Raw genomic sequence first — 14,654 nt, forward strand, 5'->3', positions numbered from 1 at the left:
GTACGTTGTAGGAAAACACTGGATTCATGCCGTTCTAATGCGGAGTCGTATTGTTTTATATTTATATTTTTATACTTATTTTTGGAATAAAACGACACAAAAGTTGACTTCCAGGTTTCCTAAGGGCTGTTTTGTTCAAAATTGTTGACCAATTCGAGGTTATCTGGTGGAAATAACGCTATTTTCGAGACGGGTGATAAAAATCGGGTTTTTTAAGTATATTTTTTAAGTCTTTAGAAGCAGTAGAAACAGTTTTTTATTATTTTTAATGTTTTTTCAGGTCTGCAAAGCATGGATGTTGTCAAAAGACAAAAAATGTTTTGTTCTACGCCACATTTTTAGAAAAATGGGAATCAGGGGGAAAAGATTGGGTTTTTAAAATAGATTTTTTCAGTTTTTAGGAAGTAACTTGTTGCCTGGCGTTGACCAATCAAATTTGACTGGAGGATTGGCAGCAATTGAAGATTATCACCTAATGCAAGCCTTTTTAGTTCAACTAAATATATTTTAAAGGCCAAAAAGTACCCAAAAAGTTGAGGAATAAACCAATGGTAAACGGTGGTTGTGTTCCGATAACTTTACAAAACCGTCTTTAAAAGATCGTAATGAGATAATAAAGACAGTTTTGACAATTTTTAAATCTGTTTCAGGTCTAAAAAGCAAAATAATGTGTCCACGAATCTTGTCAAAAGACAAAAAATGCCACGTTTTGAGAAAGACGGGACTCAGTCGAGAAAAGATCTGTTTTTTCCTATTTTTAGCTCGCTAGAAAGCAACAAAATAAGCAAGAGAGACAAGTATTTTGTAGTAAATAATTGAACGCAGTAGCAGATATGCACTCTATATCAGCAAACCCACCAGTCATGGGACTCGAACTCCCAACTCTTGTACAATCGGGACTACTCTCGCTTAGACTAATTGGACCTGGACGGCAAACTCCGAGAAGGAGGACAAGACGTGGCTTCTCTTCGGGGGTTTTATCTGGACTCACCATGTGAGTGCATGATTAATCGGAACAACGTCGTGTTTGATGTAAGAAGAAGAAGCATTTGCATGTCACATGGAATAAAACATGACACGTGACCCCCAGTGGCGAAGCAGTGCGGTGCGGGGATCTCAGAGTTGGCCTGCATTAACATGGCCATCTTTTTTAACCGTCTCCAAGCTTTCATGAGACGTTTAGTAGGCCTGGGTCATGTGATCTCGGATCTGGGAACTCTTGTGGATTCGCCAGGAAATTTTACTCGTTTATTCAGGACACATCTTGTTGTGTTTTCAGTCTCTTGCAATATGCAAAAGTGAAATATTACCACACGGCCCACCTGCCGGGCGTCCTCTCGTCTTGGAGCTGGGCTATTTTTCTACACGGAGTCAAGATTCTTTCGACCGATGTTAAATTGCAGCCATAAATACCTTAAAAGGGCGGAAAGTACAGAATTTGATCGCATATTTACTGCCTTTGCATAGAAGTCGTATCCTTAAAAATGGCCTTAGAATGGTTGGATTTGACTTTTTTTTTTCGTATAAGCCGTCCCCCTGAATCAGAATTTGTAGAAGGGGTACAAATATGTTATTTTGAAGTGGAAATCTTAAGAAAAATACTCGTTTGTGGTATTTTGGAGATTCTGTACAGATTGAGAGGATTTTATGCTGAATTGCATGTTATTTTGGTCAATATTGTAAAGAAATTTAATTTAAAAAGGAAGTCAGGTGAGCAGTACAACCAGGAAATGTGTCCAAGTACAATAATTGCATGAAATACACATTACGCAAATGTCAAGACTGGTATTTTAATGATCAACAACAATACCTTGGAGACTTAACAACTATTGGGATGTGCTAACATGCTAAATGCTATAAAACATCTTTCTTAAGGCTATTCATGTCTGGCCAATCAGAGCAGGTTTAACTACAGTAAGATTCCGGCGCCCTGAGTGAGCACTTTTATTATTTTTTTTAATCTATTTTGAAATAAATGACCATATCGGCCATATTATCTTACGTTATGGTGTTTTGTCTGTGTCAAATTGTAGTTTTGGGCATGTTAAGTCTAATTTATGCGCATATAAGCCTTAATATTGATTCAATTATAATTTATTTTAGTTAAAAATACACAAAAATAAATATGTCTTAACAGGGGAAAACGCTGAATCTCAACACGACAAGATTTTAGGACTTTTGGGATGTTATTTTAATCAAAGTCCAGATCGGAGTGGGTGTTGGTCTCCCGACACCTTTGCGCGCCATGTCAAGGTTTTTCAGTAGGTCGCGATCCCGTTTCGGGACGTGAGCAGAAGGCGCGGGCCTTGGCGCCTTCGGGAATCCCGCCGACTTCTGATTATTTGGACAAAGTGGAGGTGCCAAATGCAGACATGTTTGTCATTTCTAGCTGCGTCCAGTCTTGAAAAGGCTTACACTTAGCAGGTGTGTCATCTTATGCTCTGCTTGAGCAAATGTTGCTATGAAAAACTGGTGGACCAAAGCCATTGATGCTTAAATTATCTTATTTTAGCTTAATTTAGGAATCCTGGAACGTAACAGTGCAAAAAATCCTGCTTCTGATACTTATATTTTCACTTCATGACTATTAAAAAGTTTTAGAAAATAAATAGGAAGCTAAAATAGCTAAAAAATGTTCACCGCTTCTTTCTGTCAAAACGAATTGGACGACAAAAGGAAAAATTCAAAAGATTTAAGAGTGCAAAACCCAATTTATCCCACAAAAACAAACGCCTGGTGTCTGCCTGGTACAAATTGCATGTTTTTTGACAGCACAGGTGGAGAGTCCAACCTCCCGTGGAGAGGCAGTACGGCGCGTAAGGGAGTAAATCCGAGTGGTCCAGATGGCTTGGCGGGGTGTGACTTAAAAACCGCGGGAAGAGCAACCTGTCCGCGGCGGAGGTCAACGAGTAGTCGACCCAAGCCAGGATGATCATATTTCAAAGATTTGACTCAACTGTTTCTTTAAGTGGTGTCCAAATGGATTGGAACTCTAAAACTGTCAATAGGAATTCAGTAAGTTTAGGTGAATTGGTCTATATCTCTCAAAAAGTTAATTTCACGTGGCGTTCTTTTGATCTGTGGCTTTTTTTGGGATATTTTGGGGCATTTTTGTGAATTTCGGAGCCTTTGTGCTAACTTTTGGCTACTTCTCATTTGATTGACTACTGTCTTTTGAGTAAGAGGCTATTCCAAGTTATTTGTTTCTTTGTTGTCACTTCCAGGAAGTTTTGGGACATTCTGGGAACATTTTGGATCAATTTTCGTTAATTTTAGTGCATTTGTCAATTCCCTCCTGTTGAAAGATCAGGGTTTGTTAACATTTGTCAATTCCCTCCTGTTGAAAGATCAGGGTTTTTTAATTTGGAGGTATTTCCCAGTCACAACCTATTGATTTTGGGCCACTCCATTGGGTTTATCCATTTTGGGTCGTTTTCTGTTGATTTTAGCACATTTCCGAGACACTTCTTGAACATAATTTTGGGTCCCATCCTGATGCATTCTGGGTCCAATTACCATAAATGTTGGATCATTTTACATTGATTTTAGGGCATTTCCTACCCATTTCCTCTTCCGCTTTCTTTATTTAATATCTGGCGCCATCTATTGGAAAATTAGGACTATCTCAGGTGGGTTGTAGATTCAGGAAACACACCAGCAGAGGGCAGCAAAGCTCTTTGTCAAATGTTCCCAAATCATCGCCAAGAAGCAACACATTAGCTCTTAATATCTTCACGTAAATGTTCATTTGGATTTGTCTTCATCAATATAATAACTCTGCTTTTATTGTGAAGGTGAGAAATGATGAAGTCACATTTCCTGCTTGGATGCCAGATTTTCAACAGGCAAGTCTGGACACAATTTCGTCGATTTTGGAAGGTTAAAAGAACGGAAAAAACATTTGGAAAGCTAACGGGTCCGCTCAGTCCAAGTAACGCGAGCTTGGGGTCCGATCAAGTTTTAACTGCGGCTTGAAAAGAATTATAATAAGCATAAATGAGAAGTTTATGATGCCGGCGGCGATGGGAAAGCCAAAGGATAAACAACACAAAAAAGCTTTGGGTGGATTACAGTTGTACTGCTGTAGTACTGCGTTTATTAGTCTCTGGTTGTTGTTATTGTGGTCTAATATTTAGTTGTCGTTTATTTTTAATTTTTAAAACCAATAAGAAAAATAAAATTGAATTTTTTTTAACGATTCAAAGTAAAAGACAAAGTCAACAATTTATTGTTTTTGTTTATTTTAGAAATATGGCTATTTTTAAATAAATACTACATTTTTTTCAACAATAAAGTGACTTTAAAATATAAGAAAACTGACTATTGACTTTTTTTTAGCATATTTTAAAGATAAATATATTAATAATTCAAAAATAAATGAATAAAACTGGTTATACTTAGTATAGTATCATAATACAATAAATGCACAAAAATGGTTGCAAAAATACTGCAATTTTCTGCCATTTTTTAGCACATTTTTTAAAGCACCCTTTAACAATTGAACTCTTTCCAAACATAATTAAAACAAAACCACTTTTCCGTAAAAATCAACTTTTAAGTAGTTTTCCCCCCACCTTTTAAGCCACACATTTACTAAGCTACCCAAATCGTGTCATTTGGCGTCCAATTAGGCGAGGCAAACACGGGACGTCGTCCGCAATGTCAACGAGAGGCCGCCGCCCGCTTGACAGGCAATCAAAGAGGTGCCAGATAAGCCGGCGTACGAGGCCGCGGCGACCGTCGAATGGCTCCGGCGCCCCGGTAAGTCACGGCCGACTGACAAGAAAGGCTGGTGTAATTGCGCGGTAAAGCTTGGATAAAAACCACCCACCGGGCCGCCGTCCTCGGCCTACGGGCCAATACGGCGAGGGATGAATAAATGGGGACGGGTTGAATATTTTGCCAGGATGAGATGCCAAGCGCTCGCTAGCAAAGCGCCGTTGTCCGAGCAGGTTGCTAGCCCCGATAAAAAGCTCAGCTGGTCCCTGTTTGGATTTCAGGTCCAGGTTCTATTGTGGAGACTTTTGGTCATTTTTCAATTTTTGCATGACGCTATTTCGGGAGGGAAACAGATGAACCAGCTCTCAAAATTATATTCATGAGAGATTTTAATATCAAGGAGAGAGAGTTTAATATCTCAGTACTGTTTCATATCTAAGTACAGAGTTTAATATCTAAGAGAGAGAGTTTAATATCTCAGTACTGTTTAATATTTAAGTACAGAGAGTTGAATATCTAAGAGAGAAAGTTTAATATATAAGTACCGTTTAATATCTAATATATCTAATATAAAGTACAGAGTACTGTTTCATATCTAAGTACAGAGTACTGTTTAATACCTAAGTACAGAGTACTGTTTAACTTCTAAGTACAGAGTTTAATATCCAAGTACGGTTTCATATCTAAGTACTGTTTCATATCTAAGTACTGTTTGATATCTAGGTACTGTTTAATATTTAAGTACTGTTTAATATATAAGTACTGTTTAATATCTAAGTACTGTTTAATATCCAAGTACTATTTAATATTCAAGTACTGTTTAATATCCAAGTACTGTTTAATATCTTAGTACAGAGTACTGTTTAATATCTAAGTACAGAGTACTGTTTAATATCTAAGAGAGAGAAAGATTAATATCTAAGAGAGAGAGTTCAATATCTAAGTACTGTTTAATATCCAAGTACATTTGACCAGCAACCAAAAGATCGGCCAATCCGATTCGCCGAAAGACTCCACAAAAACTCCTCTTATTTACGAAGGGGAAAAAAAATACTTCCTCCACCCAAACCCTGCAACTTAAGATGAATATTTGAATATTTAGGATTTTTTTGAGTTTTTTTTAATGACTTGGAAGAAGACGTTGCCTTTCTAAGGATCCTAATGAGCTCATTTTAATATGTTTCCAGTCTGAACTACACAAGGAAGAAATGGTGGTATTTATGACTGTATAATTGCCTCCCTGAGCGCATCTTTAAATAAGAGAAGATTATACATTTACATATGGAAAATTGCAAGGGAATTGCACCGAGAGCAAAGCCATCAAAGATGGAGTCCCATAGTATGTATCGTAAATCTAAAGTAACAATTTCCAAAACCAAAAGGTATTCACTGACCTGTGTGACCTTTAATCCCAGGATTCCACGTTTGAAGCATTCGCCCAATCGTAGTCAATCTTGAGTTATCTTGAAGATAAGCTCCGCCTCCCTGATCAATGGCGTTTGTCAACATTTGCAGTCTTTGTTCTTGATGACTGTCACTTTATTTCCAGTTGACTATCTGCAAGAGAAAGTTTTTTTTCAATTATTTTTGGCCACGCCCACCAGGAAGAATCAAACGGTAAATTATTAGCATATTTTTGGCCACACCCCCTCAGGAAGATCCAAACTGTCAATTATTAGCATATTTTTGTTTAAAAAAAACAAGATTATAACATTTTTTCCATAACAAAACAAAAAAAATGATTATTGAAAATCATTCATTCATTTTTTTCAAATGGTTATCCTCACAAGGGGGTGCTGGAGTATATCCCAAGACATTTTGGACACCCTGAATCAGTGGCTAGCTAATCGCAAGCTAATTTTAGCTAGGGGCAATTTATAGTGTTCAACTAGCTAGCCTAGCATGCAGTTTTTGAAACGTGGGACGATATCCGAGTCCCTGGAAAAACCCACAAAGCCCTGGGAGAACCTGCAAACTCCACACAGCAAAGAACCACCCGGAATCAAACCCTCGACCTCTGAACTGTGAGACCAAAGCGCTAACCACTCCCTCATTGTGCTGCTTTTTAACAAAAACTCAGATTTGGGTCAATAATTTCTGTTGTTTACATTTTTTAATAGTATCAAACTATTTAATTACAATGAAACTCTGTTCTAATAATAAAAATTGATATTTTTCAAAGTCATACGCCCCCAGAATTAGCCCCTCCCCCTTTTTGATAACCACCAAAGTAACACAACCTCTTTGTTCCATCCCCATTTCTTCCCAAAGATGGAATTACCGCTGATTTTGTCAAACACGGTGAGAGGCGGAGGTCAAGGATTTCAAAGCGAATTTTTTTTAAACCCGATGAATAATACATCAGAAAAGACGGCGCCATCACGCCGCCTCTCCCCGAACATCCGCCGTGACATTTTGAGCGTGGCGTCAGTGATTGCGGCAAAAGTAAAAAACAAAACTAAAAAAAAAAAAACCTTCCCACGTCTGGAGCTAATTCAATATAACACTGCGTCATGTAGTAACCCTTTTCTCCTTGAAAGGAAGGCCTAATTAATGGCAGACCTAATTAACAGGGAGCCATTTCATTGGTCGGCGAGTACGAGGCGGCGGCCCCATTATCCCGATGATAACTCCAGTGCCCTTCCTTTCATCTGCGCTCTTAATGCTGTAAAATAGCGGCGCTGATTGTCCAATTTGCCAGAGCGTTCGGGGACCTCGGCGAGGGCGCCGTAGCACCACGTTACAATCGGCGTGGGGGGGGGGGGAATCACTTCTCACGGGGAAAAAATAAAAGATGAGTGACCCCTGGGTCATGTAGTTTGTGTGTTAGGGTGTTATCTTGCATTTTGGGTTCTGATTGAGAGGCGGAGCTTGTAGGGGGGAACATCTGTGGGCGGGGTTAAAGGATGGGAGCTATTGACTAGCACAAATAAAGGTAACATAGCATAGCATAATGGACTAGAAGGGGCTGATTAGGTTTTTTATTTTATTTTTTGGGACTATTTTCGTCGTATGCTCTTTTTTTGTTGGAAAATCGCGTAGAATGACGTAAAAAAAAATATTTTTGCAACTATTTTTCTGGTAAATCTGCAAGACTAAAAATATATTTTTGTACTCCCGTGATTGAGTAAAATTCCATATTCCAAATTCCTTAAAAAGAACCATAAATCACTAAAAAAGAACCAATTAAAAGAAGCATTTATGAATTTTACGACACAGACGGGAAGCAGACACTTACAGAATCCTGCCTATCAACGATTTCTGGTCGAATAAAATAATAATAATAATCAAAGGACCTTTATCTGAAAGAACTAGCTACAAAAAGTTTAATTTAAATATAATTTTAATGCTTATTTATAACGTTTACACTTTAAGATGAAGCTTTAAATCTTATTGGGCTATTGGAAGTTGAACAAAAAGTACAATATGTTCTGGTTCTAGACCCGCTTTAAAGGAAAAACACTGTAATTGATAAAAAAATGCCTTCAGTTTTATCCAATTAGGATTTTTTCGCACCCGGACAGTTTTTTATTTGGTGTTGTTAAGGGAAATAGTTCGAAAAAATGAAATACTACTGAGGATAACATTGAGAATGCCGACTGAATGAAAAATAACATGCGCAAAAAAATCGTAAAGTTCAATGGCTACAAAATGTGACCATGCTAGTAGACATTTTGAAGGACATTTTTTCGTTTTGGAATAAACTCGGCAAGATGGTGGACTTGTACTTGACATATTCGTTTGCTATCAAATCCGAATAAACAAACGTACCGTGAGCTTGAATAGTTTTTTTGTTGTTATTGTCTTTTGGTAACCTTGAATTTGCCACTACACTGTTTTTTTTGTTATTTACAAGAAAAGGGGAACAAGGACAGGAAGAGATGTACTTAATGGAGTAAAAATGAAAAGGCGAGCGTTAGGAAAGTGCATAAAATGGTGGAGTAGTCATCTTAAGGGAAAATTAAATATGAGTATTATGTAGTTATGGTTTTATTCTGAGGGCTGTAATTCATATTTAATGAAATAGACAGATTTTTCATCGTTAATGGGTTGTTTAAAGACATTCTTCTAGAGCACATATTTTCTTTCTTTGCTTTTTTTAATTATATTAAGTAGAAGACATAAAAATATTCAGTTTTATTTATTTTTATGTGTTTAAAAATATTTTTGGGGCTAAAATACCTGGAAAAAAAATCAAAGTATACCTAAGGGATTTAAAAAAAGGGTATTATTTCGTTATTAAACTCCACACAGCGAAAAACCATCCGGGATCGAACCCTCGGCCTCTGAACTGCGACACCGAAGAGCTAACCACTACCTCATCGAACCTAATTTTTTTTTGTCTGTAGCAAAAGAAACTCATATTTGGATCAAATATTTCTGTTGTTTACGTTAGTTAAAAGTATAAAACTGTTTAAATACAATAAAACAATTCTCCAGTAATAAAAATGGATGCTTTTCAAAGTCAAATGCTCCCTGGCTTAGCTCCTCCCCCCTCTTCGACCTCTTTGTTACATTTACATTTCTCCTAAATATGAAATTCCCACAGAATTACTAAAAAATGGGTACTTTTGTTTTAAAACTAAATATTCCCAAAATATATAACATTTATTTGAATTTTACCAGAAAACATAATGTTCCCACACATGATTGACTTTGGCATCCCACACAAAATCGTACAACAGGCCTAATCTGGCTCCTCGGACACCATTTTAACACCCATGTCTTTGTCCTCGTCCAATTTTAGTCAAACCAGAGTCTAACTAGTTTCCTCATCTACCATCTGAACACTCACAAGCCATCAAATTCCATCTCAGTCATGTCCAAGCCTCAAATAGTCTCAGCCAATGGCGCGGCTCGGCTTTATCCTTCCGATAAACACGTCAAAAGATGGACTCGGGGGCCATTTGAAGCTTCTGTCCTTTGTTTAACATTAAAACCTCATGAATTTTTCATGTCTAGCAAGCTAAGCGGCGCCGAGGGAACCTCCCCCGTCAAGTCACATGACCTTGACGTGTCACGTCTGGCAACCCGTCAATAAAACATCTGGATCACTAAGTCGGGGTGACCGGGACCGCCTCTAAAAACTCAAGACGCCGTTTCTCGATAAGACAATGTCGATACGTGATTCATTGAGGTCCCCTTCTCGTTTTATCTGGAGAAAGAGGGCGGGGCTAAAAGGGAGGATGGCGGATATTGACGGTTCGACCTTGCCGGTGGTTTTTAAGATGCGGCGCCTTATCTGGCGCCGGGATCGGGAGGCGGGCTTTTGTATTGGACAAGGGGTTGGTGAGTTGCGTTCCATTTTAAGGCGGAGACGGAGTGACAGCGCTAATGGCCGTCCAATGACGAGCTCTTATCTAATTGCATCTCCCCTGAAGCGCAATTTGGAAAGCTAAGCACGCTTTGGAAGTGGAATGTTCAGCATTTAAACAACATCTATGATCGATAGATAACCTTTGTCGTAGACGGTGTTGCATTCGGGTGTTGCTTTAGAGCTTGGAAAACGGAATTTTGTTCCGCTTCGGAGGGTATCGGATATTTGTATTGACAAGAGGAAACATGATAAATGCATTAGTATCAAGAGTGTAAGCTGGTTAACAACTTATGGATAATTTAACAATTTGTTCAGTTTAATTTAAGGTTACAGCACCCCTAAAAGTCAGCATTACCGTATTTTCTTAGCCAAATACGCGTATAAGCTGTAAAAATGCCTTAAAATTGTTTAATTTTACAATTTCTCTTGTATAAGCCACAAAAAATGCCTTAGAATGGTTGAATTTTACAATTTATTACATATAAGCCGCAAAAAAATGCCTCGAATGGTTGAATTTTACAATTTATCTCGTATAAATCACTTAAATATGCCTTAAAATGTTTGACTTTGACAATTTCTCGCATAAAAACCACAAAAAAATGCCTTAAAATGGTTGAATCTTACAATTTCTCTCGTATAAGCCGCAAAAAAATGCCTTAAAATGGTTGAATTTTACAATTTCTTGCATATAAGCCGCCCCCTAATTCCCAATTTTCACATCTATATTCATAGTTTTAATAGGAAAAGTACAAATGTTTTACTTTGAAGGGAAAATCTTAAGAAAAATCATCGTATGCGGTATTTCTGAGATACTATATACATCGAGAACACTTAGACAAGTTCAAAAAGGAAGTCATGTGAGCAGTACAACTAGAAACTATGTTAGCGCTCTAACATAAGCCAAAACCTTCATTTTCTAGCAATAAAATCCAACATATACTCTAGAAAATACAGTAACTCCATTCCCTGCCATTAACATGACTAAAAAACCCAATAAATCTAAACTGGGAAGTCTGGCAGATGTCCAATCAGCATCCACTAAAATCCAACAGAAGGCCGGCGCCTCGCCCTGCCAATTTACCAAACAAATAGCATTTTTCCGTTGCTTCTATTAGCCAAAAATGGATTATATTATGTATCCCGATCGTAAAATATTGAGTAAATTCCCCATTTAAAAAAACCAACCCATAAAAAACAACTCTACCATTCCAGCAGTCAATCGACTAACATTAGCGTCGCTACTCACGTCGTCAACCCGTTGGCGTTTTCTCTCCCTCGGGGGAACGAATTAAAGTCGCCGATCGAGTCTGGGAGGGCGGCGGAGAGATCACCTTCACATAAACAGCTTCTTAATTACGATCACGAGCCACGATAATGCGCAAGCCGCCATGGGATTAAACGTAAACGCTATGTACGGGTAAAACGGGGGTTAAACGGCATGGTTAGCTAGCCTGTTAGCTTCGGTAGAATCCCTAATAATGTAAAGTAGCCTCCATAAACATGCTTTGTGTTCGAAAAAGCCATCACAAACTTTGTCATCCTTCCCCGCGGGCGCCGGGGTGTCGTAGCGGCGTCTTGGGCTAGCTAGCTCGCCCCGCGTGGCTATCGATTGCAGCAAAGAGAGAAGGGCATCGTTAATTGTGCTGAAAACAAAGCTCCCAGGAAATAGCGGCCGTCCCTGGGCTGGTTGCAGGATAGCGCAGGATTAATTAAGAACATGGTCGTTAATGATTAGCCGTGGCGCGCCCAAGAGAGGGCCCGGCGCCACACGGTGGACATTTGAATGTCGCTCTGTGCTGGAAAATGTAGAGTGAGGAGTCAAGGACGTTGGTTGGCTTGCTTTTCTCCCGAAAATGTGAACGAACGCGGAAGGAAATGGAAGAATGTCTGAAAGAGTTTTTTCCTTGAAAATAAGAAAAATATGTTGAAGCGTTCAAGGATGATGGTGAGTGACGTACAACATATTTTGCAGAGGAGTTTTTCCCGCTTTCTACCAACTTGGTTGCAGCTATTTCCCATATTTTGTTACATTTATGCCTATTTGTTTTGTTATTTTTCACTATCTTTTACCTCAATTGTTTTACATCATTTACATTCATTTTTCCCATGTGCACCCACTTGGTTTCCATCTTATTCTTCCCATTTTCCCATTTGTACCCAATTGCTGTCAATCTTTCAGATTCCTGTTTTCCCATTTGGACCCAGTGACTACCCATCTTCCAGTTTTCCCATTTGCACCCAATCGCTTTCTATTTTCTTCCTGTTTTCCCATTTGCACCCAATTTATTTCCATCTTCCACCTTGTTTTCCCATGTGCACCCACTTGATTTCCGTCTTCTTTCCTGTTTTCCCATGTGCACCCAATGACTTTCCATCCTCTCATTCCAGTTTTCCCATGTGCACCCAATGACTTTCTATCTTCTCCTTTCAGTTTTCCCATTCTCACCTAGTTGTTCTCGATCTTTCACTTTCCTGTTATCCCATTTGCACTCAAGTACTTTCCACCTTCCATCTTCTTGTTTTACCACGTGCACCCACTTGCTTTCCATCTTCTCCTTTCAGTTTTCCCATGTGCACCCATTGGCTTTCCATCTTCTCCTTCCAGTTTTCCCATGTGCATCCAATGGTTTTCCATCTTCGTCCCATATCCCCATTTCCACCCAATTGATTCCCATTTTATCTTTCTAGTTTTCCTATGTGTACCCAATTGATTTCCATCTTCCACCTTCCTATTTTCCCATTTCCACCCAGTTTCTTTTCTCACTGATATTCTATTTGACTTCTATTCTTCCATTTTGCACTCATTTGTTTTCCCTCTTCCACCTTTCTAGCGGCAATTTTTGGCGCCACAGGAGAGCTTTTGAGCTCAGCAGAACGGCGCCAAGCGTCTCTCGACACCTTGACTTAACGATCAGACAGCCGCGTTGTATTTGCGACCGGCGACCAAGCATGACAATAACCTTTAACATTATCATTTGTGCGGATATTATACGGCAGGACAGATTGTCTATAGGCCGCTTCGCCGCCATTGATCTTAGTTGATTTCCCTCCACTCATTTTTCCTCACGTTAAGATACGAGGAGGCACGAATCGTCCATCTTGCAAAATTTCATTTTCCCGCGTTTGACGACGCCGCTCTCAAGGTGAAATATAGCGCCGTCGGCATAAATTTCCCTGATTAAAACGAAGAAGGGAATGGGAAAAACTACAACACGGGGAATGAAATACAGTGAATCTTATCGCGTGGCTTATCAAACATCATTAGCTAATGTGCGGGTTTGAATGACAACCCGGCCGCCGTTTTAAGGCCGTTTCTTTTCCCGCTTCTTCTCCTGCCAAAACGCGGGTGATGCATGGCTCCGGTAACGGGAAGTGACACGCCCGGGGTGACGGGATGGCATTATTTGCGGCGACGTTCACGATGTAGACTTGGACGGGGGTGTTAACTCATCCGATGCCGTTGATTGCCGTAAATGTCAAATCTATCTCAACAAGGACGAATTGGGGGCCCGAAACCAATCGTCAAAATGGATTGGACGCCGCCAATAGCTTCTGATGAATAAATATTCAAATATAGCAAGAATTCAAAGCTTTAATTAGCCTCGATATGCTACCTGTCAGCGTTTTAGTGACACTTTTAGGATCATTTGGTGTTTAGAAATACTGTTTATTCTGTGTATGGTGAAGTACTTTAGAATTTCAGACATTAGAAAGACATACCTGTCAATCTCAGCCAATTGCTCTAAGTACAGAGTACTGTTTAATATCTAAGTACTGTTTAATATCTAAGTACAGAGAGTTTAATATCTAAGTACAGAGAGTTAAATATCTAAGTACAGAGTACTGTTTAATATCTAGGTACATAGTACTGTTCAATATCTAGGTACATAGTACTGTTTAATATCTAGGTACAGAGTACTGTTTTATATTGAAGTACAGAGAGTTTAATATCTCAGTAGTGTTTAATATCTAAATACATTTGACCGGCGACCAAAAGACCGGCGACCAAACGTCCGAGCACCACGAAAAACAAGTTGTCGGACACCTCTACCGTACGTGAACACTAATCAAACTCCAAACAGGCGTAAATGTATTTGTCAAAAACCCAGGAACAGTGGAAATACGACGGAACGATCCGTAGACGTGTAATTACACCGCAACAATGTAGCTCTTAGCTCGACCTTACGCGGGGGTGATGAATGGCGTCCATGTTTGTGGAAAACCTCAAGCTGCCAGCTAATTAATCATTCAGCACACGCGATTCGCTGTTGCTTTTAATTAAACGTAAAAAAATGGGAAAGAATTGTTCTCGGGATTCCGAAAGCGAAGAAAACAGGGACCGGGCGTGAACTTTATTAGCGGAGGAATGTTTCTACCGAGAAAGACATTTCTCTGGGGATTTATCGGATAATTTCTCCATGTTTGATATTTTTGAACATATAATCAAAGTGGAGAAAATGTCAGACGGAGACATTTTTCGCGAAGATATTGATTGTTTTCAGGGTTCGTTTTGTCTGCCCTTGAAAACAAGAGTTAGCTGGAATTTTGTCGATAGTTAGCAAGACTCGTGTTGAGAGCCGTGACTGGAGTAACTTTTGACTTTGGAGATCAGATTTGT

The 14,654-nt window shown here is 39.0% G+C and overlaps 1 long non-coding RNA gene across 1 annotated transcript in view; it reads right to left on the minus strand.

Annotated features, from left to right (window-relative positions):
• LOC144209661 (uncharacterized) overlaps positions 1–14,654 on the minus strand; it is a 32,650-nt gene that overhangs the window by 5,779 nt on the left and 12,217 nt on the right. The window contains exon 2 of the long non-coding RNA XR_013329185.1: positions 6,114–6,276. This is a non-coding gene — a long non-coding RNA (uncharacterized LOC144209661). The remainder of the gene's footprint in view (positions 1–6,113; positions 6,277–14,654) is intronic.

Source organism: Stigmatopora nigra, chromosome 16 (genome assembly GCF_051989575.1).
Source record: "Stigmatopora nigra isolate UIUO_SnigA chromosome 16, RoL_Snig_1.1, whole genome shotgun sequence".
Lineage (NCBI taxonomy): Eukaryota > Metazoa > Chordata > Actinopteri > Syngnathiformes > Syngnathidae > Stigmatopora > Stigmatopora nigra.